Source organism: Camelus dromedarius, chromosome 22 (genome assembly GCF_036321535.1).
Source record: "Camelus dromedarius isolate mCamDro1 chromosome 22, mCamDro1.pat, whole genome shotgun sequence".
Classification (NCBI taxonomy): Eukaryota; Metazoa; Chordata; class Mammalia; order Artiodactyla; family Camelidae; genus Camelus; species Camelus dromedarius.
In genome coordinates, this window is record NC_087457.1 from 11633941 (window position 1) to 11659924 (window position 25984).

The following is a 25984-nucleotide window of genomic DNA, read 5'->3' on the forward strand; positions in this document are numbered from 1 at the left end:
CCATTCCCTAGCCTATCTTTTAAAATTCTTGATTGTATTCTTTGGAGCACAAACCTTTTCTTTTTATTTTGATGTAATTCAATTTATTTATTTTTTTTCTTTTTTTTAAATTTGTGTTTTGGTAGCCTATCTAAGAGGCCCCGGCTTATTACGAGGTCATAGAGAGCTACATATAAATTTTCTACTCAGAATTTTATAGATTGAACTCTTATACTTAGGTCTTTGATACACTTGAGTTAATTTTTGTATATGGGTTGAGATCATGGTTCTGTTGTTTGTTTGTTTGTTTGTTTGTTTGTTTTGCACGTGGAAGTGTCCCAGCACCATTATTTGAAAAGACTATTCTTTCCCTGTTGAATCATCTTGGCACCCTTGTCAAAATCCAATTGGCCATAAATGTAAGGGTTCTCTCCTGGACTCTAAGTTCTGTTGCCCTCCTCTCTATGTCTGTTCTTAGGCCAGTTCCACATTGTCTTGATTATATTGCTTTAGAGCCATCTAAATCAGGAAATTAGAGCTCTCCAACTTTGTCCTTTTTTTACATAGTTGTGGTGATTCTGGGTCAAATACCATTTGAATTTGAAATTTTGATTGTCAATTTCCAAAAGGAGGCAGCTGTAATTTTGGTAGGAATTGCATTGACCCTGTAGATCAGTTGGAGGAGTACTGCCATCTTAACACAATTAAGACTTATAATATATGAACAAGGCCATTCATTTACATTGTTTCTCATGAAAAGTAAGTGGAAATGCTTATCTCTTGTTTTCCTTGCATCCTTTCCCTCTGATGTGCTTAAGATTTTCTCTTTGTCATTTATTTTCAACATTTGAAATATTTATGCCTTTTGTGGTTTTTTTCTTTCTGTTTATGCTTCTTGGGTTCTTGGATCTATTGGATTCTTATTATTTTTTAAATACAATTTGGGAATTTTTTGACTGTGATTGCTGCTCACATTTTTCTTTCCATTCTAATCACTTCTTCCTCTCCTTCTGTAACTTAAATTATGCATAAGTTGTTCCACATGATGACCCACAGGTCACTGATGCTCTGTTTATATGGTTTTATATATATATACATTTTATTTTCTATGTATGCTTCAGTTTGGATAGTTCCTATGCTCTGGCTTAGTTTCCGTTTATCTACTGAGATAGCACATCACTTGTCTATGGTGTTCATATTTTCCTTTAAATCCTTAAGTACACTTAAAGTAGCCGTTCTGAAATCCTTGTCTCCTTAATGCTGTATCATGTCTGTTATCATGTGTGTGATCTCTGGGTTTGTTCATATTGATGCGCTTTTTCTCCTTCTCCTCTGTGTATAAAGTATTTTTCATTGTATTTTGGACATTGTGAATATCACGTTGTTGAGCGTTAGGAGGCTGTTGTCTCCCTTTGTTGAGTGTTGAGTTTTGTTATGGATCATTTTGATTATATTACAATTTTTTTAAGCTTGATTAAGGAGAATCTAGAGCACTTACAGGGCTACAGTAGCCCAAGGAGTGTGATCTTTTCCAAGCATCTAATAGATGCCTAGGTTATTTAGTAAAATCTCTCCATTGAAATCAGGCAGAACTCCAGTGTTTCCTAGTCCTGCATGAGCTCTAGAATCTTATTTGGCTCATGGCTCCCCAGTACCAACTCTACCCAGGATCATGATTCCAGGATCAGGAAATCTTGCCCTACACATGAGCAACTGAGTGTTCATTCAAGACTCAAGGGGACTCCTATCCAGTTTCCTCGGCTTCTTCTCTGCAAAGCTCCCTCCTCTATGATGCTCTACCTTAAGAATTCCATTGACTTCAGCTTCCCCAAACTTTAACTGATGTGTTCTCCACCCTGCCAGCCCACCACAGGCTATATGATGTATTTTGTATGAACTTGTATGGAATCCAAATGTCTATGGATTCCAAATTCCTGAGCTGCTATTTAGAAAGGGCCTCCAGGCAGAATCTAGGACAATTATTTGGCTCATTTAATTGTTTTCCTTTCTTTCTGGGATCACAGTCACATGCTATCTGTGGTCTAAAATCTGAAAATAACTGTTTCGTTTATCTGTTTTTATCTTTATACGGCCTATGTTGGGGGAGCTAGTCTGGTGCCAATCACCTTGTAATAATAAGAAGCAGAAGACCAACACATTAAAAAAAAAAAACTAACATAAAATTTTCTTATTATTCCTATTACTCCTTTTATTTCAAAACCCTTTAGAGCTTTCCTACATACTCAGTATAAAAGTATAAGTTCTTTTCAGGGCCCTTATAAGGTCCTGGATTCTCTCTCCCTGTTATTTCTCTGACTTCAAACCTCATTCTAACCCTCATTCCCTCAACTCCAGATGTGTTGGCCTTTGTGATCTTCCTCAAATACACGAACCTCATTTATCAGGATGTTTAGTTACAGTTATCTCTAGTTAAATGTTATTTCCTCTTGTTATCCACTTGATTTATAGCCTCATTTCTTTCAGGTATCTGCCCCAAATTCACTTATAAATATAGCTTTTCTTCATGATCCTGTATGTAATGTATACCCCACCCCCACCACTTTCTATCATCCTTATTCTGCTTTATTTTTTTCATAGCACTTAGAAATATTTAACATATTCCCAAGTCAGTCCCGCAAAGCTCTGGGACCTTTATTTGGCTCACAGCTTCCCCACAGTTATTTTGTGCCCAGCGTCATGGAGCCTTGCCCACATACAAGCAGCTTAGAAGTCAGCCAAGCTTCAAGGGAACTCCCTTGCAGTTTCATTTATTTGTTTACCTGTTTCCATTCTCCCTGCTGGCATCTCAGAACACAAATATTTTATTTTATTCTTGCTACCTGAAACAGTGCCTGGGAAAACTAAGTGTTTAATTCATAGTTGTTGACTTTTGTACAATAAAATACCTCTTTTTTTTTGGAAAAAAAATGCCATCTAATTTATAATCACGAGTGAAAGCAGGATATTGAGGAAAGGAACCAATGGTTGGGCTTATTATACGGAATGTAACAGGAAGCCAACTAGAAATGATTAAGAGAATTTCTGAAGAGCATTGAGAATCTTCTTGCGAAGAAAGTCGTAAATTTGAAATGGATCCAGTTCTTAGAGTGAAATCTCTTTTCCCATCAAGACTTGGCTTCTCAGAAACAGTAGACAAAGCTGGTCAAACAGTAGCAGCTGACAAAGTTGGTGGGACAGACAGACAAGAAGGCGAGAGGGCTGAGAATGCTGATGAGGAGTTTCGGCTGGTCATCGGAAAGGTAGGGAAGGTAGGAGACAAAGTCTGTCCTAAAATGATGGGACGGGATCAAAGACTGGGGGTCAAGAGGGGACGAAGTGCATCCAAGTTGGGAGTGAAGATGAAATCCAGGTTAAATCTTGAATTTCCCTGGCTTATCTTGGGAGGGCTGAAAATCTCCAAGTGATGGCTTGGCTTAAGTCACCCATTTTATCAATGAGATGGTTAAGACTCAGGGTGGTGAAGGGACCCCTCCAAGGTCTCCCAGTTAAAAAGTGGTCTCTTCGAATTGAGCCCGGGTCCCCAGTGACCACTGACAGCAAGTCTGCCCCTGGGCAGCTTCCTCCACCCAACTTCCCCCTCCAACGGGTTCCCAGCCATCCTCATTCTCCCTCAATTTCAACCCTTCAAAATTCTCAGTGACAAAAGAAGGAGACATCTGAACTAGAGTCCTGCGCTGTTTTCTCTGCGGTTCAATAAGTTTTTAGCTTCAGAGCCCTCGGAAGCTTATTTTTCAGACAAGTGAAAATGTAACTGCCTCTAAGCGTTTAGCTTTGCGGGCAGGACGCCTGTCTCTAGCTGACAGCACCGGCCGCGGCTCGTGTTGTTTGGGTTTCTAACCAGGTTGTCTGACAGCAGGGTACTTTTTAGTTTGATCAAGGACAATGGGCTCTAAATCAAGGCCCATCATTTGTCAGGCGTCCTTCTCCGGCTTGGAAAACCTCACAGCCGCAGTGGCTGTGGTTCATCTGGGACGCGGGGAGAGGCGCACGTGCCTCGCCTGGGCTGTGAGTTACCCGGGAGGCTTCCGGATACAGAGCGGCGGCGAGTCAGGAGAGCTGCATCCCAGTCCTTCTCCGCTAGGGGGCGCAGGTTGTAAAGGGAGGCATTCCAGCTCCCCCAGCCTTGGCTTAATCATCCCCGGAGTATGTCCATGAAAAATTAATCAGCTGATCTAAAAAAAGAAGTGGAAGATTTTATTTCAGCCAAATTTAAGGATTATAACCCAGGAAGAGCATCCCAGAAAGCTCTGAGAACTGTCCCACGGGGTAGAAGTCAAGACAAGTGTTTTGAGACAGAGGGCTGTACATCAAATGACGTATCGTTGACAGTTTACAGAATCCAGATCTAAGCGTCACCCTAGTGGGTCATGTTGACCCCTTACAAGTTCAAGAAAGGAGGTGATCTTTTGAGGAATTATCTTGTTGATGCTTGGAGAACGTTGTTCTTTATGGTTGAGCAGGTGTTCCTGCTCACGGGAGAGGTTTGGTCCATACGTGATGCAGATTTGGATACACAATGCACAGTGCAGGGATAGAAGAGGCCAAAGAGCTTGAAGAATTTTCTATGTTTAAATTTCTCTTGTCTTGCCATAAAATATGTATTTTATTTCACAAGCAGAAGAGATAATCTGGAGGGTTTATTCCTGTTCAAACATCTGGAATTGCATGGAAGAGACAGGAATCTTTTCATGGGAGGACCTGGGGGATGACACACGAGTAAACAGAAGTCTCTTTAAAAAATTCCTGTTGCTGCTAGTTAATGATCGTCACACAAAGCGAGTTAAGGAATGGAAGGAATGAAAGATTTATAGAACAGGGAGAAGGCTGCGCCAAGCCCCCTCCTCATCTTATTTCTTGATGCCCTCACTGCTGTCATAACAAACCAAGTATAAAAGCAAAATTTTGACACACAGAGCTTCATGCTAGTTGGGACATTAGCAAGCATCCCAGCTGGTTCCTTCCCTTTATGATTAAAGATGACAAGGAAGAGAAAAACTTTTGGCCAATGATGGTTAAGGCCAGGATTCCAGCTCTTGCTGGGAGAACTTGAGCATCCTGGCCAGAAGGAGATTAAGTCCCTTTATATGAAGCAGAAAGGGGTGGGGAGGCCTGAGTCTGAACAGTCAGTAAGCAGAGGAAATAAGCTCCAATTCCAGGAAAGAGGTTTTGCTGATTGCTCTGTTTTACACTGGAGATGAATTGCTTTGGAGTCTTCGATGTTAACTGTAGCCAGAAAAAAAAAAGCCAGAACACTGCCATAGCATGATGTATTTGGAAAAACACACGATTGGAAATTGAGCAGATCTGGAGTCAAATCCCATTCCGCTCCTAACTATCCATCCTTTCTGAATCCAAATTCTATCATTAATAACTTGGGGATAATTACATCTTGCATGCGTAATATATGAGATAATATATGCAAACTCTTTGGCACATGGAAAACGTTTGCTAACCGGTATCCAATTTCTGAATGAGCTATGAGGAAAAGGACAGAAATTTTAGCCCAAACAGCAATACAGATACATTGTAATTTTGTTAAATTCGGCACATCTAGGGATGCTCTCAGAGCGACGCTGATTTTATATCAAGGTCCCAGACACAGCCCCATGAGAAGAATGTGCTCTTAAAAGAGTCTTAAGGGTGGCAATTTAGTTGGAAATGGGGCTTAGGAACTTGCCTAGGAGTTATGTTTGTACATAAGTTTACAAATGATCGAAAAAATGTCAGTTGTGCACCTCAAGGATGGAAGACTTGTAGCGTGGGGAGGGGGTGGACCAAGCCCCCTCCTCATCACATTTCTTGATGCTCCCACTGCTGTCATAGCAAAGTACAAAAGCAAAATTTCAACACATAGAGTTTCAGACTAGTGAGGGCATTAGAAGTCATGTCAGCGAATCCCTTCCCTTTATGGTTAAGGACAGCAATTAGCATGGAAAAGAGAAGCTATTGGCCAAATGCTCATCAGGGTAAAGGAGTAAATATCTATAAAATCTGACGTTTGGCTTCGATCTCCAACCCCCATACACAGGCTCGCAAATGCAACCACACACAATCATTGGAAACCCGACTAAAACCAAGAAAGGCAACAAGGTTCCCACTGATTCTCCACTCATGTTCTGTTCCTTTAATAAACGTGATGACAAAGGGTCTCTCTTTGATCAAACTGTAGTTGGGCTCCTCTGAGCAATTTTTCAACGAGGTGTGTCACCAAGAACCCAGTTTTAGCAAGATTCCTGTCAAGTTCGTTTCTCCAGGATCCTCCACCCTCAGTCTGATCTCCCTTGATATCTGATCAAATTCCCCATCCTCCCCCATCTCCCAGGTGATGTCTGATCTCTCTGGCCTGCCTTCAGCAGGAATCCTGTTGGGTCAATTTCAAAGAGAATTACCCAACCCTCTTAGTAATTTTCCATCTACAGACCGCCCGCCTCCCCACCAACCCCATCGGCCCAATTCTGCTCCCTAGCTTTAAATTCCCACTTTTCTTTGTTATGTTCAAAGTCAAGCCCAGTCTTCCTCCCTTACTGCAAAATCCATTGTAGTGGTCCCTGTACCTACTGCAGTAGACTTGAGTTTGACTTTCTATTTTAATAAGAGTCAGAGCATCTTTTGACCTAAAAAAGCTTGAACAAAATAAATCCAGCCTCACTACTGAATATTAAAATAACTGAGTGTATGTCCTACTGAAGATATGAGAAGCAACCACTTGGAACTTTCAAGGTCACATTTATTATCTTCCATGAACGTTTATGTTGCTACATTTACTCAGCAAATATATGTTTTGTTTTGGTTGAGAACAGATTACGCTTGGGGACTGAGGCTGTCTTTGCCACTAATTCATTTACCACTGGTTCACTGTGGGAATTCTAATAATTTCACAAGCCAGGAGCATACAGGATAATGTCTCTTAATAAGCCAATAAAGAAATACCCTAATCCAAGCCAATAAGAGATTAATCACACTATTGTTCCAGGCTAGGGGGTAGATGAAGGGAATAAATTCTAAATTTAATTGAGGGGAATCTTTCTATGAGTTGGTTCCTGGGAGAGTCAGTGTAGCCAACCAAGAGCTGGCATCCGGCTGCCAGAGCAAAAGTGGCAGTCCCTTGTTGCCTGAGCACGTTGCCCAGGAAAGAAGGCATGGTGTTGGCCGGCAAGATAATCTTCTTCTTGGGCGCCGAACGATTTTCACTACCGTCCACACAGAGTCGCTTTGGCGAGGCAGGGGCTAGTGCCCCAAGATCTACGGAGAGCTATTTAGATCTGCAAAAAGTAGCCTTGTCCAGAAGGAACGCTCTTGAGCTGCTAGTCCAATCGCTTGGTGTTTAAAGCTTAAAGGTCCCCCAACCGCAGTTACTCCTTCACGTGTTTTTATTGATAAGCCCCACCCACCCTCCGCAACAGTGCTTGTCAATAGCTGTGCAACTGAGTGTTATTGACAACTCCCTGTGTCAATGACACCATCCTGACACAGCCTCCTGCGCGTAAACAGCTTCACTCTTAGGACAAAACAGCTTCGTTCTTGGATCAAAACAAGTGGATCTGAAATCCTAGCAAACTAGTACACAACAAATCTATTGGGCCACTGTAGATCTCGGAAAAGAGAAGTGGGCATAGAGGAATGACACAAAACCTGGGTTTTGGTCCCAAGGAGTCTGTAATCTAAACGGAAAAGCAAGGGTGGCGGTGGGAAGGTAATAAGGAAGGTGAGAGTATAGCTCAGTGGTAGAGTGCATGCTTGGTGGGCATGAGGTCCTGGGTTCAATCCCCAGTCCCTCTGTTAAAACAAATAAATAAATAAACAGAAAAGCAAAACATATACCAGTGAAAGTAAATTATGTTAATGAGAAGTGAAATGATATATATACACCAACATAATGGAACGATTAGTACCATTGGCCATGGAATCAAATGGACACGGCATCAAATTCTGGCTCTTTCTAGTGTGCCCTTGGCAACTACTCATCCTCAGGCTCTTCAACTATAGACGAGGTACTGTCATGGAATCTATGGAAAGGCATTATGTGAGATAATACAGCTGAAGTTCCTTGCATTGTCCAGCACCAAGCTGATAGCATACACAGGAGCATCAGTAATAGAAGTGAGATGACAGCTCAGACATCACAGGCAGCAAATGCTAGTAAGGATCTTGTGGGCAGTCTGCGTAATATGAGCAGACTCCTTAAAGGGGATGGGGGAGCGCAGTCCACAGACTGGCAGCACTGGTCGATAGTGGGAGCCTGGTAAAGCCCAGCCTCCACTCCTGAAGCCCTGCCTCAGAATCTGCATTTTACTTATCACTTTCCCTGGGTGGTACACATGCACATTTAAGTTCAAGAAGCATCGTGCTAGAAGATACTGTAAGAAGAGTGATCAGCGTGTCCTAGAGATGAACAGAAGCTTCCCAGATGAAACAGAATTGACCAGATCATAATTTTCCAGACTTTTTTGGTCTCGGAACCCCTTTACATTCTTAAAAAATTAAGGAGGACCCAGAAACCCTCATTTGTGTGTTTTATCTGTTTAATGTCTAACAATAGAAGAAGGCTGGATTCTCGTATCTGCTTCCGTCTTCAGTCTCTGGTGTTGGGATATTTGGGTTGAAGTATGAAGAAAATTTGGCCTAACACAATTATGTACTTGAAAATGTTGAGGAATTTTAATACTCTTTGCAGATAACTGTGGCTATTCTCTTGTGTTATTCCACAAAAATTCGATAAGGGGTAGTTTCCTAAATGTGTGGAATCTCAAATTAAGTAAGTCAGCATTGGAAAGACTTGGATAACTCAGTGACTGAGTAGATATTTTCCGAACGACCCATGCATGCTGTTGCAAAAACCGGAACATGTGGGGAAAGTTCACTCAAAGTAGACTAATGGATTTTAATGTGCCAGTATGAATACAGACTAATGGATTTTAGCCTACATAGACTAATGGATTTTCATGTACCAGTACAAAAATTCATTGCACAGTGTTTTTCCTTGAGACAGCCATTGTATGCAACAGTGCTTTTTTGGGTATGTCTTATAATAAAGAGAAATATACTTAAGGGTCAAAATGAATCATTGTTACTGTTTCATCCAAGGCATTGCAAGTAAACTGAATGCATGATGCTGAGAAATGCAGTGAGATTTGGTCCAGCTGGGGACCACTGCCTTGACTGGCATCAGGCGGTGACACGTTTACCATCATTGCTTTTACACCAATTTTAACGAAGTGAAAAAGGCACATAAGATCTTAGTCATATTATAAAAATAGCTTTGACCTCTCAGATGACCTTGAGAGGAGATTGAGTACTTAGAGACCAGACTTTGAGAACCACTGGACTTAGGACCTTGGAAGACCGGGGTTAGACCACAGGATGGGGAGTGGAATGAAAGGCTGTACCAGACAAAGGGAATTATTCCAGTGGAGGGCTAGAAACAGGGGTAAGAAAAGGGGGTTCCACCAGTCTACAGGAAACAGAGCTTACACAATTCAGAAACAGTTACTCTATCTGCTTTGTTCTGCCCTAAAAACAGAGGCATATATTGAAAGACACTTTCCTTTTAGCTCGTTAATTGAATCAACCTCAGTGAAGCAGTCTCAACTTCGGCTGGTCTACATTTAGTCATGTGAACTTGAAAATCTGGCCAATTGATCGAAGTTGAAAACTCAAAGAGGAGACAACATGAATGCACCCCCTTTGCCATTCTGTTTAGCTGAAGAAATGTCACTCTCCTTTTTAATAAGGAGGGTGGGATAATTTATTATTTTAAAGCAAATAACCACTTAAGTTATATGAATTATAATTAATATAAATATTATTTTTTAAAATAAATTACACTCCCCATCTCCAAAAGCCAAGAGGCTGGGGTTACTATTACTATGTTTTTTTAATTTTATATACTTTAGAGAAAAATGCTTATAGCTTGGAAAACCTACAACATTTCAATTTGAGCGTGAGTCACCTTCGTTTCTAAATGTATAACGAGTATCCTCATGTGTTGAGGGGTTTGTATGGTTGACCATGGGGAACACAGTAGTAGAAGACTTGAATGCAAATCCCAGTGCCTTGGACTTCTTGTCCCTAAATTTCACCCAAAGGTAGAATTCTGTGAAGTAACAAGAGAAGGAAAACCAGCTCTTGAAGGGTCTCCCACTGAAGTGGGTTAGGGCCTGTGAGGTCTGTAACACAGAGGATTTCAAGCAGGGTAAAAATATTAACAACCTAGGGTCTAGGGATCCCTGGGGACCCCTCGCTCTCTCTCTTGGGGGCGTGGCCATCTCTGACTCTCAGGCAGCTCCCATCTGGTCCAGCCCTACAAGGGACCAGATGTGGTACCTCCTTGATCTCCCCACCTCCTCCACCATCAAAACTCTGCCACTCAGGCTCACATCGCCACCTGACTTCTCCACATGATGAGTCCTGGCTGTCGGCCTAAAGCTCCGGGAGAGAGTGTGTAACTCAGAGAAATAGTGACGCTCCTTCTCACCCAGATGAGACTGTCACAGCTCACGCCTGGGGCTGCTCTCATCTTGTCTGAAATGGACTTTAAGAGACGCTTGGCTGCTTCAAATCATTAGTGAGAATAACTCACAGGAGGACTTTGGAGCTAACATAGCTGAACGTGCTGTTAGCATCCCACTCGAATTCCTGCTCTGTGTGCTTTCCATTCCCTCACCTGACTTAGGTGTTTTATATTCAAAGGGAAGGACAAAATAATCTTTTTTTTCAGATTATAAAAATAATGCTTATCTATTTTTAAAATTTTGTCAAATTACCCCCTAAAATGAAAAACAATTTTTTTTCTCATATTTCTGATAATAAAAATTATTCAAAGCTTGGAAGTGAGATGTAAATAGGGGTGGCATGTCCTTTTAGCAATGATTATCTAGAACCAGGAAAAATATAATGTGAATCACAAGGGCAAATGACATCCTTTTCAGGGTTCTAATAGCCATACTTTTTTGTTTGCTTGTTTTGTTTTTTGGGTTTTTTGGGAGGAGGGTAATTAAGTTTATTATTTGTTTTTAGAGGACGTACTGGGGATTGAACCCAGGACCTCATGCATGCCAAGCACGCACCGTAACACTTGAGCTATACCCTCCCCCTAATAGCCCTATTAAAAGCATGAAAATAAACAGGTAAAATTAATTGTTCCAATTTAATTTATATATCCCAATATTTCCAAATATTATCAATGTAATATGAAATCAATAACGAAATTATTAATGAGTAGTTCATATGCTTTTATGGTACTAAGTCTTTGAAATCTGGTGTGTATTTTACACTTAAAGCACTTGCCAAGTTAGGCTAGCTAGATTTCAAGTGTTCAAAAGCTGTGTGTGGCTGGTGGCCACCATCCTGGACAGCACAGAGCCAGGGAAATTACTTCATTCAACTCACTGTTTACTCCTGATTGAAGTTCCCTGTTGTAGTGAAACCATAAGTTAACTTATGGATTTTTGTCCAATAGAGATCCAAATAATTTCTGTCCCGTAGGAAAGGTAACATCAATGATGATCTTGTGCCATAGGATATTAACCAATTCTGCATCTAGCCCAGAAAACGTGTTCTAACATTTGTCGTTGTTGTTAAATTAACTACAAACATTTAGCCCCTTAAATATTCTTTGAACCAGTCTTAATATCTCACTGGTTCCCTTATTACTTCATTAGTATTATTGTCATTAGTATAATTCATATTATATTCATTAATATTATTAGTATTAGGTCATTAATACCAATGGCATTAGGAACAATACTGCTGACATTCTTACCACGAGGTAGGATGCTCGCTAATGGTTTTGCAGTTATTTTTAAATCATATTAAGGATATAGTCCTCTACTCATATTTTACTAATTCATAAAAATTTTTGGAATAAAATTTGAACTCGACCAAATGCCTATTTTTTCCTTTGTCTTCTAATATTATAAACTATGTTCATTATCAAAAAGTCTACAAATAAGAAATGCTGGAGATGGTGTGGAGAAAGAGGCACCCTCCTGCATTATTGGTGGGAATTTAAATTGGTGCAACCACCATGGGCAACAGTATGGAGGTTCCTTAAAAAGCTAAAAATAGAGTTACCCTGTGATCCAACAATCCCAGTCCTGGGCATACATCCAGAAAAGACAGAAATTCTAATTTGAAAAAATACATGCACCCCAATGTTCATAGCAGCACTATTTACAATAGCCAGATATGGAAGCAACCTAAATATACAATGGAATATTACCCAGCCATAAAAAAGAATGAAATAATACTATTTGTAGAATCATGGATGGACCTAGAGATCATCATACTAAGAAGTAAGGCAGACAAAGAAAGACAAATATTACATGACATCACTTATACATAGAATCTAAAAAAATGATACAAATGAACTTATTTATCAAGAGAAACAAACTCATAGACGTAGAAAACAAATTTATGGTTACCAAAGGAGAAGGAGGGTGGGGATAAATTAGAAGTTTGGGGTTAACAGATACACACTACTAAAATAGATAAACAACAAGGACCTACTATATAGCACAGGGGACTATATTCAATACCTTGTAATAAACTATAATGGAAAAGAATATGAAAAAGAATGTATAACTGAATCACTGTGCTGTACACCAGAAATTAACATTGTAAATCAACTGTACTTCAATTAAAAAATAAAAATAAATTATGTTCATAGGTATTCTAATATTTAATGAACTTCATGTTCTTAGATTAACCCTTACTTGACAAAGTATATTATTTGTCTAATGTCCTGACATACGAATATACTCTAATATATTGTAGGATTTGATTACCTATAATTTTTTAGTACTTTGGCATCTATATTCATAAGTGACATTGATCTAAATGTTTTATTTTTAAAGCAATTTAATCAGATTTTAGTAGCAGAGTCATACGAACTTACCAAAATCAAATTAAATGCCTTTCACTTTTTTTTTTTTTAATTGAAGTACAATCAGTTACAATGTGTCAATTTCTGGTGCACAGCACAATGTCCCAGTCATGCATATACATACATATATTCCTTTTCATATTTTTTCATTAGATTATTACAAGATATTGAACATAGTCCCCTGTGCTGTGCAGAAGAAACTTTTTTAAAATCTATTTTTGCATATACTTTCACTTCTTTTGAATCATTAGGCACCATTAAAGGATAACAGATATTGGTAAGGATTATCTGTTCCTTGAACTTTTGAAATAATTCTCCAGTGAAGCCTTGGCATCTTTCCTAGAGGTTATTCTTTTTATAAACTTCTAAAGTTTCTTTCACATTTCTGGTCTATTCCAATTTTCTTCCACTACTTGAGTCATTTAAAGAGTCTTAAATGTAGTTAAATTTTATTAAGATTTCTAATTTGAGTACTGAGATTATACATATATATATGAAACTATATACACTTATATGTATGCATAAATTGTATGTATGAAAACATTATCTTAAAAATATTTTATAATTTTTCTGTATTTGTATCTTCTTTCTTATTTGTCTTAATTAACCAAGTGTGTATCATTTTTATGTGTTAGAGCAGCTAACATAATTCATTAGAACTGATCAATTTTTAAATCTTCTTTGATTTCATCTTTTTGATGATTTTTTTTCCCTCTGAGGGAGCTAGGAAGTCACTGAGGAGTTTCAAGGAGGGGGGTGGCTCCGGAGGAGGTTTGGGCTCTGTGACATTGCCTGCTAGGGGAGCCGTGGGATGGGGAGGACCCGGAATACAGGCTAAGCTCAGTCCCACTGCAACCTCCAGACCCAGCTGTTGGACAGGAGAGACTCAGGGACCGGGGCAAGACCAGGAGGAGAACTGACTGAGTCTAGCATAATCCTCTTCCCTGATGGGAGGCGCAGGGAGCAGCAATATTTAGAGGATTTTGCCTGAATCAGGTCAAGGTCATTATCCTGGATATGCACAACATGACTGGCACTTTTCTGAGTAAGGTGAAGCAGACACCATGATTTGTGAGAGAGGAGCCTAGCCAAGGTCTGGGGAAAGAGGCTTACCGCCCCCCACCCCGCCCTCCTCACAATGGAGGTGTTGGAATGTGGAACCAGGATGGTCACAAAAGGTCGTACAGTTCTGTGCACAGATGACTTCAAGCAGCCTGAGTCATGTGAAAAGCATCCTTTGGAATTGTCAGGGCCGTGAGCACCACCAGTCTGAAAATCGACACGGGACTCCAGGCTCATTAAGCAGCTGAAGATAGACATCCAGGCCTGTCTTGTTTACTGGAACAACTTGGTGAGGGTGTGGGTGGAGCTGCAGATAAAAATATGTCAAGGAGCTCTGGGTTCACTCCAGGAACACGGTCCTACCAAACGGAGACTCACTCCCCACTTCAGCTGCAATGATGAGATTTCTGTTGTATCCTGAGATCCAGGATTAGACCAGGAAACACGTTCACTCAGGAAACCTGGGTGAAAAGGGCCTCAATGATCCTGTTTGAGAAGGAGGATAAGAGACCGTCTTCCTAAGCGTCAGCCTCCCGCCTCTGCAAGCCACACGCCTCCTTTTCCTTCTTGCTTTCTTGTGTTCCCTCCTGTGTGCATCCTCCTTTGTCCGCATCTTCCTCTAACGTCTGTTGTCCCCCGCCCTGCCGTTATCTCTCAGCATTCACGAAGTTGTCCAGCTCTGGGTACCACCTGGCAAGAAGGAGGATAGAACTGATGGATCTCCTCACTCACGAGAGGCGCTGCCCGGAGACAGGTTTCAAGACATTTATTGATGGGAGCTGCTGCTGAAAAGGCATTAGAACTACTGCTAAGCGGAGCATCACAGCACATGATCGTCTTGTTGAACAAGGGAGGTGTTTGATGGTGATGGCTGGCATCTAGGACTGAACAAGTCTTCCCCCTGATTGCCTGCAATCCCAGAGCAGCTGGCTGTGCAGCTGCTGTCAGGTCTGGCACCCTCCACCCTGCTGGCCACAGAAGAGCGCATTCAGGTGTTGGGGGGAATCCAAGGAGGCAGGAAACAGCTTGAGCGGGAAGAGCTCTCTCTGCATATCAAAGTAGGGATGCTAAAAAAAAAAAAAAAGAAAAAGAAAAATCTGGGAAGGGACAGTTTGGACGGCAGGAAAAGAGTTCAACCAAATCTGCTGCCTTGAGATCAAAACCAGGATGTGAATAGGATGTGACAGCCCTTCCCATTAAAACAGGACCCTTGTCAAGTAAAATAACCCTCATGAATTGGCTGAAAAGCCCACAGCAGGGCAGCTAACCTCTTGGCCATTTGGCAGTCACAGAAGCTAAAAACTAGCTTCAATTAAATTTTAAAGATACAAAAAGCACTGTGAGTAACAAACATTATTATTTCTCTGAGGCAGAGGCGGATTTTTTTTTCTCCTTTCGATGACCTTGAAACAATGGATTTCTGAGTTCCCTGTGCAGAGGGAGAAGCTGTGAGGTTTCAAACTTCTTCTGTGACCTTGTTCAGTTCCCTGGAGGCCTCCAGCGACAGGTGGAAGGTATGAGGTTCTGGGACACAGCAATCAAACTGGGATGTAGGAAAAAAGGGCACGGAACTGAGTTGGAATATCAATCTCCCCGCATGTTAGCTAGGCGACTTTGGTCTAACCAATCACCCAGAGATCATCTTGTTTGTTTAAAATCATAATAATCATCATATATCTCTTTATAAGACTTACATGAGGGTTCATCAAAAAAAATGTAAGTGAAGGCACTCAGCACCGTGCCTGGGCTATTTCAGGGAGTCAGCAAACGTGAATTCCTTTTGTCTTCTCTATTGAAAAATCTCCATCTCCCCAGAAACTAACTTGAATTAAGAATGGATTCAACACATGAACGCATAACCTACTATAGTGGAGAACATGAGAGGTACGCTGTAACCACGCTCGTTTCTGAGTGTGTCGTAATTCTTTAGCCCACGGGTAAAACAAGAGTGTCCAACTGGGGGAGGGGAGGGTGCAGCTCAGTGGTAGAGCACGTGCTTAGCTTGCACGAAGACCTGAGTTCAATCCCCAGGACCGCCATTAAATAAATAAATAAATAAACCTATTTATCCCCCCAAATACATAAATTAAAAAATTTAAAAAAACTATTATGGTGAAAAAGAATATGAAAATGAATATATGTATGTTCAAAAAAATAAAGCTAACTAAAACTCACAAGTAAAAAAAAAAAAGGAATGCCCAATTGAAGTTCATGTATTCACTCAAAAACATACCTTGGTTGTCTAGCTGGGTCACTCAGGATGCTGTTGGTTCCATGGGACAGAACACCCAGCTCAAAGTGACTTAAATACTAACAAGGGTTATTGCCTTCATCTAATGAGAAAAGCCAAAGGCGAGCCAGCTTCAGGGATGGTTTGATTCATCCGCCCACCGTGGTCCCCGGGGATTCTGTTTCTTTCCATCTCTGCCCTGCCTTCCGCAGCCTCTGCCCTAGGACAAAGCTGGTTGCTGTCAAGGTTATAAGGTGACCGCCAAGGTTACACGCCTTCTCTTCCCCGTGAAGACACCCCCACGAGCTGGGAGCTCCCAGCCAATCTCTCCTTGTGTCTCCTTGGCCTTAGTTGAGTCACACCCTCCCCTGAATAGATGGTCCATGGGATTGTGTTGATAAGTTGAGGCCCGAACCCCATGCTTTGCTCTAGAGCCAGGATCTGGGAGCCGAGGGCAAGGACCAGAGACGGCTGCTAAACCTGGGGCCGGTAAGAAGAGGCAGGGGATGCTGCTGAGAGGCAATCATCCCAACAATCATGTCAGTGCCCTCCCAGGGCCCCCAGTCAGCCTTGGCTACTTTGCAGCATAGATTATTAAAGAATGAAAAAACACAACATTGTGCTGCTTTCCTGGGGAGAAACGCGTCTCAAGAATGAATAATGTCGCTTCACATTAATTATGGGGTCATTTGGTAAACTGAATAGCTCATATATTCAATAAATGGTGCTCGGCGCTCTGAGGCGTACAGGAAGATACTCAGTGAAAGGCACTCTCATTGAGACGTCAATGGTACAGTAGACAAAGTATGTTCTCCACTCATGAGATGACAAAGAGAAAAATGAGGCCATGTGATAAGTGTCCAGGAAACTGAGCAGACATTGGCTTTGTAGGAGAGTGGGTTTCAAACTGATTTGTGCCTAAGGATCACCTGGGGTGCTGGTTAAAAATGGAGATTTTTTTTTTTTAGTCCAGAAGTTCTGATTCAGTGATTTGAGATGAAACTCAGGAACCTGACTTTCTAAGTGACCTAAGTCATAGGATCGTTTTGTGCAGAGGAGCATTACGAGTTCTCAGGATTCTAGGACCTAGATCTCGGTTTGTTTATTAGTCCTTGCTGGGCACCCGTCACTTAGAACAGTGCCTCCTCTTGGGTAGACATGTGGAGTGGAAGGGAATGAGTGAGTTTATTGAGAGTATTTTTCGGGTTGGGAGCGAGTGGAGCTACAGCAGAAGCTGGGAGATGAGCTCATTGCGGGAAATTATATGGAATCGGTCTAGATGGCATTAAAAAAAAAAAAAAAGGAAGAAATCGCTCCCCCAAAGCTCTTTGACAAATGCTGTGGTTACTCAGCAGACAATTTATACTCCATAGAAAAGTTGGCAGCATGTTTTCATTTATGTAAATGAAGTGTGAATGGATGAGAGAAAGAAACGAAGCCTTTCTCATTGAAATATTACCGTATTTCACTCTGTGTTGGGGTAAAACAGAGGAGAGAGAATCAGACTGGGAGACAGGACACTTGGGTTCCTGCACCAGCTCTGCTTCTCAGTAGCTGTGTGACCTCTGGGAAATCCCTTCCCTTCTTGGGAGCCATTTCCTCATTGGGAAAACGAGGGGGGTTGAACCAGATAATCTAATAGGTTCTTTGTCGCTATGATGGAATTATCACCACGTGCACTTCGGTACCCGTATTGTGAATTTCATTTCCTCTTTTAGCTGTTAAAATAACTATGGCTACAAACAAAATGCATATTGTATTCAGTGTAGGAGTAACAGTGTGCTTTCTAATTACCTGCCCAAGCGATGTAACCATAGTTAAATTTATGATGAAAAAAGCACATCCAATTGGGCTGATCCGCTTGTCGTAAATTAAAACTTACAGCTGCCCTTTATATTAATTTAAAGGCAAGCCTCTGCCACCAGCCACTGAAAGCTTATCAGCATATGAATGAGGTACATTAACACAACAAAAGTTGTATCACGCAATGTCAAAGTCCTGTGCCAGACATCTAACCTTGTAAACACAGCATCCGTATCTAAGGAGAAATTTGTGTTCATTGTCTCTGGCACTGGCCCAGCTTCTCCTCTGTCTGTAACTGAATTAATTCAAAGGGATAGAGTAAAAAGTCAGGAAAAATCTCCTGCTTTTTCCTTAGAGCTGCAGGTGCTGTCATAGGTGTGATCTACCCCAGTCATGGCCAACTTAATAGTTAAATATCTAGACCAAACCATTGATCATTTGAAAGTTATAATTTCCTTACAGAAAGATTATTCTCTTTTCCAAACAAAATTTAAAAGTTAACAAAGGATTTTATTAGAGGCCAATTCCTAAGTGTATTTTAAATATGATTTAATACCTGGAAACTTGATGGTCAAATTTTCAGAGAGATGTTATTACCTAAATAACAGTAAAAGCCAACTTTTGGAGCCCCTACCAGCTGGCAGGATCTGTGCTAATAATATGACTAAAATTCTTCCTAATTCTTCTAATGAACCTTCAGGGCAGGTACCATCTCCTATCCATAGCTGCGGCTCAAGGACTTTGTCACTTGTCCAAGGTCAAACACAAGTAAGAATTCAAATCTACAACCATTTGACTCCAAGAAGACAGATAATCATTCCACTAAAAGCTGGTGCTTTAAAAAAAAAAAAAACTCACAGTACTCTAACAGCACATTTTGCCTTGAATCATTCCTAATTGTACATGAGATAAGTAGCTCTCGCTGCTTCCAAATCTAGTATATATTCTTTGTTTTCACTATGATAGCCTAGAGTTAGTAAAGCACATTTTTGGACTGTAACTAAACATGCTGATAGCCTGGCACATTTCAAAACAAAAAGTTCTGGTATTTTCAAGGAGTTGGTTTTTTTTAAATAATTAAACATTTTGTATCTTTTTATAATGCTGCATAAAACTTTTTTAAGATTTACCAATTCAATGTAATACCTTTCAATTATTTTAATATCTATGCAATAAAATCATTCCAAATAAAACTCTCGATAGGAGATTCTCCGTTGAAACTAGACTGTACTTTTTCTATGTGATTTGGATTAAATAAGTGGTTTGAGAGACCTGTAGACCTACATACAAGTAAAAGAAATGTGAATTGTACCAACCTACAATACCTTCTCTACTATCCTCAAATCCAAGGAATTCTGCAAAATTAAGTTTTTATTAAAAAGCGTGGTAAATTCTTTAAGTTAAGGAGAAGTATTTTTAAGTGTATTTAAGTAATAATAATATTCATATGTTTTACAGAAAAAAGAAATTAGTGGATTTGAGGACAAGTGGAGTCCCCAGTTCTTTCTGGGCAGTTATGAGCTATATGATACATGCACATTGTGTCCTTCTAAGAACAGAGATGATCTGTGCGATGTGACAGAGATGATCTGTGCGACGATAAAGATAGTACAGAAATGATGTTTTGTGACTCCCAAGGCTAGGTTGTAAGAAGCATTGTTGCTCTCCATTCCTTTTTCATCCACTCAGTGGAAAACCAGTTGCCTATTCAGAGGTCCAAGTGGTGAGGAGCTAAGGCCTCCTGCTGGCTGCCATGTGAGTGCGCCATCTTGGAAGCAGATCCTCCAACCCCAGTCAAGCCATCAGATGATGGCAGCCCCAGCTGACATCTTGACTGCAATCTCATGAGAGGCCTGGAGCCAGAACCACTTAGCTGAGCTGCTTCCAAATTCTTGACCTACAGGAATTGTATAAATAAATGTTTGTTATTTAAGCCACTGAGTTCTGGATCGCTAAAAAATACTACAAATACTGGATAGATAACAATACAAATATTTTTTTCAAGCTGCTGCAAATTTCCTGATTCCAAGATTAAAAGGCAGAAATGAGGGTGGATATGTTAATTAGGTTACTGAAGGAATGAAATACTTAGAATATGCTGTTTTGGAAGGAACTTCCCAATTTTGCAGAAAGACTGGTGTTGGACCAGCCAGGAAAGGAATGGGATTCATTCGCTCCCATTACCTCCTTAATGATCTACCAGGACATCTTTAGATACAATCAGCTCTTGACTTCATTTGACTTTTTTTTTTTTTTTTTTTTTGGTGCAGATTCCTCATTTTCTGCAAATTTCTGCAAATGAGGGACAAAATTAGGCATAATCAGATTACTCTGTCAAAATCAGGAAACATACCATAATTGAAAGATAGAAAATCTGCTTTTACTTTTTTAATTTAAGAAAACTTTCACAGTTCAGATGAAGCCAAACCACTATAAGTGTCTTCCATTGTTCTGAATAGCTACAAAAAACACTTTTTTTTTTCAGAAAAGAAATCAAAAAGTAAAGAGGAATACAATACACCTTCCTAAATTAAACTTCAGTCACATATAATTTACTATAATCAGTCTAATTTTCTATGCTATTAGTAAGTTCTGTTTTAATGTAATATTAATAGCTTTTTCTAGTTTACAACAATCAGGCAAAAAATGTGAAGGTCAAAATATATGTTAGATTCTTTACACAAAATGTATGTAGCACAATGTGATATAAAAGTGGCATCTAAATATCTTGTTTAAAAGGACCAAACAAAATTTAGTCATTCCCTGAGCAAGTCAAAATAATCACAAGGTAGTCTCAAATCCTTCTGGGACGAGGGAGAATATTTGCATTTATATAAGTGTACTTTATAACTTTATGTATTTTTTATATAAAGTATAGTTTAAATTTTTATAAGTTAGCCAGTGCCATGTAACAAATTGTCCTAAATCATAGCAACTCAGGGGAACAAATATTTATACTCTCATGGTTTTTGTGAATCAGAAATTGAGGAGTAGATTAACTAGGTGGTTCTAGCTGAAGGTCACTTGTGAAGTTGTGATTAAGACGTCACTTGGGGCTACAATCATCTGAAGCCTTTACAGGGACTTGAGGATTTGCTTCAAGATGTTTCACTCCATGGCTGTTGGCCGGAGGCCTCATTTCCTCGGGTCCTTGATCAAGACCTCTCCGTGGGACTGCTTGAGTGCTCTCACAACAGGGTGGCTGGATTTTTCACAGCAAGCAATCCAAGAGAGATAGCCAGCAGGGGCCATGATGAATTTTTTGACCTCTTCTCAGAAGTCTCACATTTGATGAGGAACAAAGTAGAACCAAGTGTGCTGAAGGCACCAGAGGGGCTTCTCTTGACAGGTCATTTTCTGATAATGATGATATTCCCAGGATGGGGGTCGGGGGGTAACTTGGCTGGATCCCTGCCTAAGTAAGAGATAGGATACAAAGCTCTTCCCTCTTTTCCTCAGAAACTTTCTCCCTTATCAAACAATCTGAATGCCTAATATGCTGCATTGGAGGCTCTAAGGAGAGTTATCTTTAGAATGGATCAACTTAGTGTGGATAAAGTCTTGTTCTGCCAGTAACTAGTTGCAAGGCAAGGCACAGAGCAAGGATATTTGATGAGGAAGTGGAGTCAATTGAGGAGACACTGCAGGTTTCTGGGGCAGTTTAGGACACGCATTAGGGTGCTTTGGCATCTAAGAATGGCTGTCCAGCGGCTGAAGAGGGTACTACAAAGGAAGGTGGAACAGAATGTGCTAAAGCGATTTCCACCCTGCTCTGAAGCTGTTTTGATGATAAAGAAGGGATGTGAAGGAATTCTGTGGACTCGTGGAAGGCTAGACTGTCACTCTGGTCTGGGGAGTCCACTGAATGATCAACTTGTCCTTTTTTATGTCCATTAAACTGGAAGAATTGTTAAGGCTGGATTGCAGATTCCTGATTATGATGCTGACAGCATGAACCTTCATCACCCGATCTCTTCTGTTTCCCCTGGTTTTTCTTACCTCTGTTGTTTGCACCTTAAAATTCTGCTTTTTTCTAGATCACGTTAGTCAGAGCTCTGTTCGCTGATTCAGCAGTCAATGAGAATGTTTGTTCCAGTGATGATGCAAGAAAAAGATGAGGAAAGAGTCGGAAAGGCAAAGAGAAAAGAAATTTCTCTAAGGAGGCCCATGTTTACGTAAGTTACACACATTACCCAGTGTCAGTGGTCTTTCAAGTAACCTTTTCCCTACATTTCTAAATAGGAAGTTAGATTGGAGTGTCCCAGAAAATTCTTACTTGTTTTTGAAAGATAGTACTCAACCCCTCAGCCTCCTACCTCTGCCCAAATTGTTGGTCCCAGGAGATGAGGAGACATGGGGGTGGGTGCGAGGCAAAGCCAGCAGAGATGCTGGAGGATAAGCCCAGGAGCCAGATGCTAGGGTATTTAGCGCTAAGTGTTTGCCTTTGTTAGTAAGAATCATCTGCTGTTACTAAGTCTTAGGGAAACTGTGTTAAAAGCTAAAACAATTTAAGGGAGAGGACACATTTCCATGCTTAAACCACGACGGGATTGAGACCCTCCTGGCACTGACCTTCTTCTGAGGCTGTAGTAGACATACCAGTGTTTTCAAAGAAGCATGATGGTCTCACAGAGGTGTAGACTGACAGGACCATAGCTAAGTTTTAGGACAATTTGTTACACAGCACTGACTCTCCTCCCTGCTCCCTCCAAGTAGTCAGAGGAAGGAAATCTTGAAAGCAAAAAAGCAATATTTTGCAGGGAAAGGTGACACAGCAAGCAGCTATCTGGGCTGCACCTTCTGGGTCCCTGTCCAAAAATGCTCCTGGGATGCAGATTTCCAAAAACGTCTGGATGGACGAGGCACGGCTGAGACGTGAGACCAATCCATGGCCAGCCAACAGGATAGAGGGATTGTGGCTGATACACATACATCTAAGGAGTTGTCAGGAAACTCCTGATCAATTTTTAAGCCTGGAGTTTGCATCTTCTCTGCTGGTTAAAAAGTTAATTCACATGTGCCCCTTCCATTTCATTATTCATGCAACACAAATTAAATGGCTTAGCTGTTTCAATAGAGATTAATTACATTAGGCACGAAACACATTTCCCGTTCAGGCCATGGTTTCTACTTCATTTAATTCATTATCCCATGTGCAATCCAGTGGCATCCTGTAGATAACAGCTAATTTCAATCACATATGTCTTTTTCAGCAGCCTCCTCTTTCAGGTTTCTCGAAGAACATTGCTAGCAAGAATAAAAGGAAAAGTATGGACTTGGACCAAAGGAATTTTATTCTAAAGGGTTTTGGTTTTCTTTTTTTTTTTTAACCTTATTGTTGTGTTTGCTTTTTGTTTTGGTGTCATCTGATTGAGGTGACTTAGAAAGGCATCACCTGGCCACCTGGAAAAAGATGCTACTTCCCCTGCTGTGCTGTGGGGTACACTTGGTGGAGGAATTGCGGGGGGGGGGTCTGGTTAGGGCTGCCGAGGGTGTATATAGAGGCCACGGCTTGTGACCACGGATAAGAGGAAGAAGTTTAGGTCCCATGCAGACCTGTTTAATCTCGACATACTCCTTACAGCGTATTTGTTATGCAGCAGCAACAAAAAGATGTATGCATGTGTCAGTATGCACATCTTCCACGGTATTTTTTTTTTCAAAGCATAGCTCTTTGAAGATTAACTCCCCAAAATGCTGAGATGTCTTTCTCTGCAGCTGTGAGCACAGGTTTATAGCACAGAGGAAGAGCCTGAAATCTAGAGTTGGGACATTTACATATACCCAAATTTCTTACAAAAATGGAGTTAAAATGCTAGACACATGGAATATTCTTATTGAAAAGTGACTTGAGAGTTGCCCCAGATTTAAGTTGTTCTGGGGTGGGGGGAAAAGTTCTGCTCTGTGATTTAAGCCTTAAGAGATGTGTCGAAGACAGAGAAATACAGGGTATAGCGGCTGGCAGTCGGCCACCCTAGGAGATGTGCAGAATAGGGAAGCCAGGATAATGGAAACTTTATTTGTCCTTGGCTTTGTCAAGGGTAAAAAAAATATTAAAGATTGTTTACCTTTTTATCTCCCATCCCCCACCTCCCCCAAAAAAGAATCTAAGTCTTATGGTTTAATCTAAAATGTCTTTCATGTACTTTCATTCCTTCAGCTCAATTCTAATTTATTTAGTTAAGTAGACCTGGAAATGACAGTGCAAAGTGGATAACGCTCGGGAAATCACAGTGGGGTTTTTGGAAAATCTTTTATTGCTATGAGAGGGGAGCTAACTTTTTTCACTCATTAACTGCTTTCCCATCTGCCCCTAAACTTTTCTGTCACCGAATGCAAATTCGTGTGCGTCACGCACTGTGAGGCCAAAGAAATCAAAACGTCAGAGTTTGGAGCAGAGAAAGGTTGATTGCGACATCAAGCAAGGAGGACGGGGGTGGCTCGTGCCCAAGAAAACCCAAAACTCCCTGAAGGGTTTCAGCAAAGCATATTTACAGGCCAGGCGAGGGAGGGGGGTCTCACCGTGATCAGCTCATGCACAGTCTCTGATTGGGTGATGTTGAGGGAACAGGGTGGTCAACACTGTCAACCCCTGGATGCCAGAAGGTCTGGGGTCATGTGCTCATGATCATCAAGTAGCTAATTTCTTCCCTTTGGTGGTGGTTTTTAGCATCTGAAGAACTCAGGAAATATACATAAGATACAATTATCTGGGCACTTCTGAGAGAAGCTGCAGCAGAGGATGTAGGGGAGGGGTCTGTCCCGGGAAGGCCCCCCAGGGCCCTGCTGGGTGACATTTCTACTCTCAGTTCTTAAGGAAAGCTGTAGGACCGCACAGCACAAGCCCTCCCCACACTGCTTTGTCTGAAAAATCCAAAGAATCTTGGATGATTTGATGCCTGATCTTGGGGTTCCCATTCCTTGTTCCTTTCTGTAACTTCTGCCAAAACATCACAAGAGGAAGAGAAAGATAATAAGAAACCATCTAAAGTCAATCAAACCACCGTTAATCCCCTACTCCTTCCACACACAATAAACATTAGCTGTAGCTCAATTAAACGCCACAGTTCAGATGCTCACAATGATGACTGCCCCACAATAGCAGTCTTCTCATTACGGTGTTCTGGAGCCGTGCAGACGCCAACTCCCTGCACCAGGGAACTGGGAGCGGAGGAAAACACAGACAAGCAGACGTGCCTGGCAAAGGAAGCAGAAGACAGCTGCTCTTTCCAGAAAAGGTGCATCAGCAGGATATATCTTTTTTTTTTTTTTTTTTTTTTTGCCAGCACATCACATCACATCACCCCCTGCCCTCCATTCCCCTCTGAGTCATTAACAGTGAAAATACAGGAGAGCTGGACAGAGGCAGAGAACAACAATGTGTCCCCAGAGCCCGGAGCCGTCTGGAAGAAGCACAAGTTCTCCCCGAGCCTGGGTGCTACCTCAACAGAAGCCAGCTTGCCTTTCAGACAGAGTGTGCAAAAAGCCTCATTCCTGCGGGTGCCCCAGACACCTCGGCTGATGCTCCCTTTGGGGATGCTAGTTGCATAACAGGGATCCAGAGATGAATTTTAAATAGTTCATTAGGCAGAGAGTGTCGGTAGAAATGGTCTCCCTTTCCTTGAAAAACCAAGGGATAAGCTCAGTGAGGAGGGTGCCTGAGTCGCAGAGACTGGGTGTTCACTCACCCGCCAACCAGCCCTGAGCTGCAGGTACCCAGACTCAGTGTCCCGTCTCCCCAAGCTCGGCCGCCCCCTTCGTAGGCACGGCGGGGTGCCACCCACACAGCACATCCCCATGCTCTCTGCTCTCTGGATGTGGCCACAATTACAATCTCAGAAGAGGGTTTTTTCCATTAGCCTGACCTTATTGCTCATAAATGTCTCTGTCTCTGAAGATTTCCACCGGGATTACACGAGCATCTTTACTTTCAGAGCAGTAGTGACAAAAGCCATTGCAAGACTAGGGACCTCAGTTCTCAAAATCCTGAGACTTCCTGGCTGGGC

General features: G+C 41.3%; 1 protein-coding gene across 1 annotated transcript in view; it reads left to right on the forward strand.

Moving 5' to 3' along the window:
* ZMAT4 (zinc finger matrin-type 4) overlaps nucleotides 1-23080 on the forward strand; it is a 416088-nt gene extending 393008 nt beyond the window's left edge. Inside the window, exon 9 of the transcript XR_010377315.1 lies at nucleotides 22016-23080. The gene's annotated coding sequence lies outside the window, so the exon portion shown is untranslated. The remainder of the gene's footprint in view (nucleotides 1-22015) is intronic.
* The last annotated feature ends 2904 nt before the right edge of the window (nucleotides 23081-25984 follow it).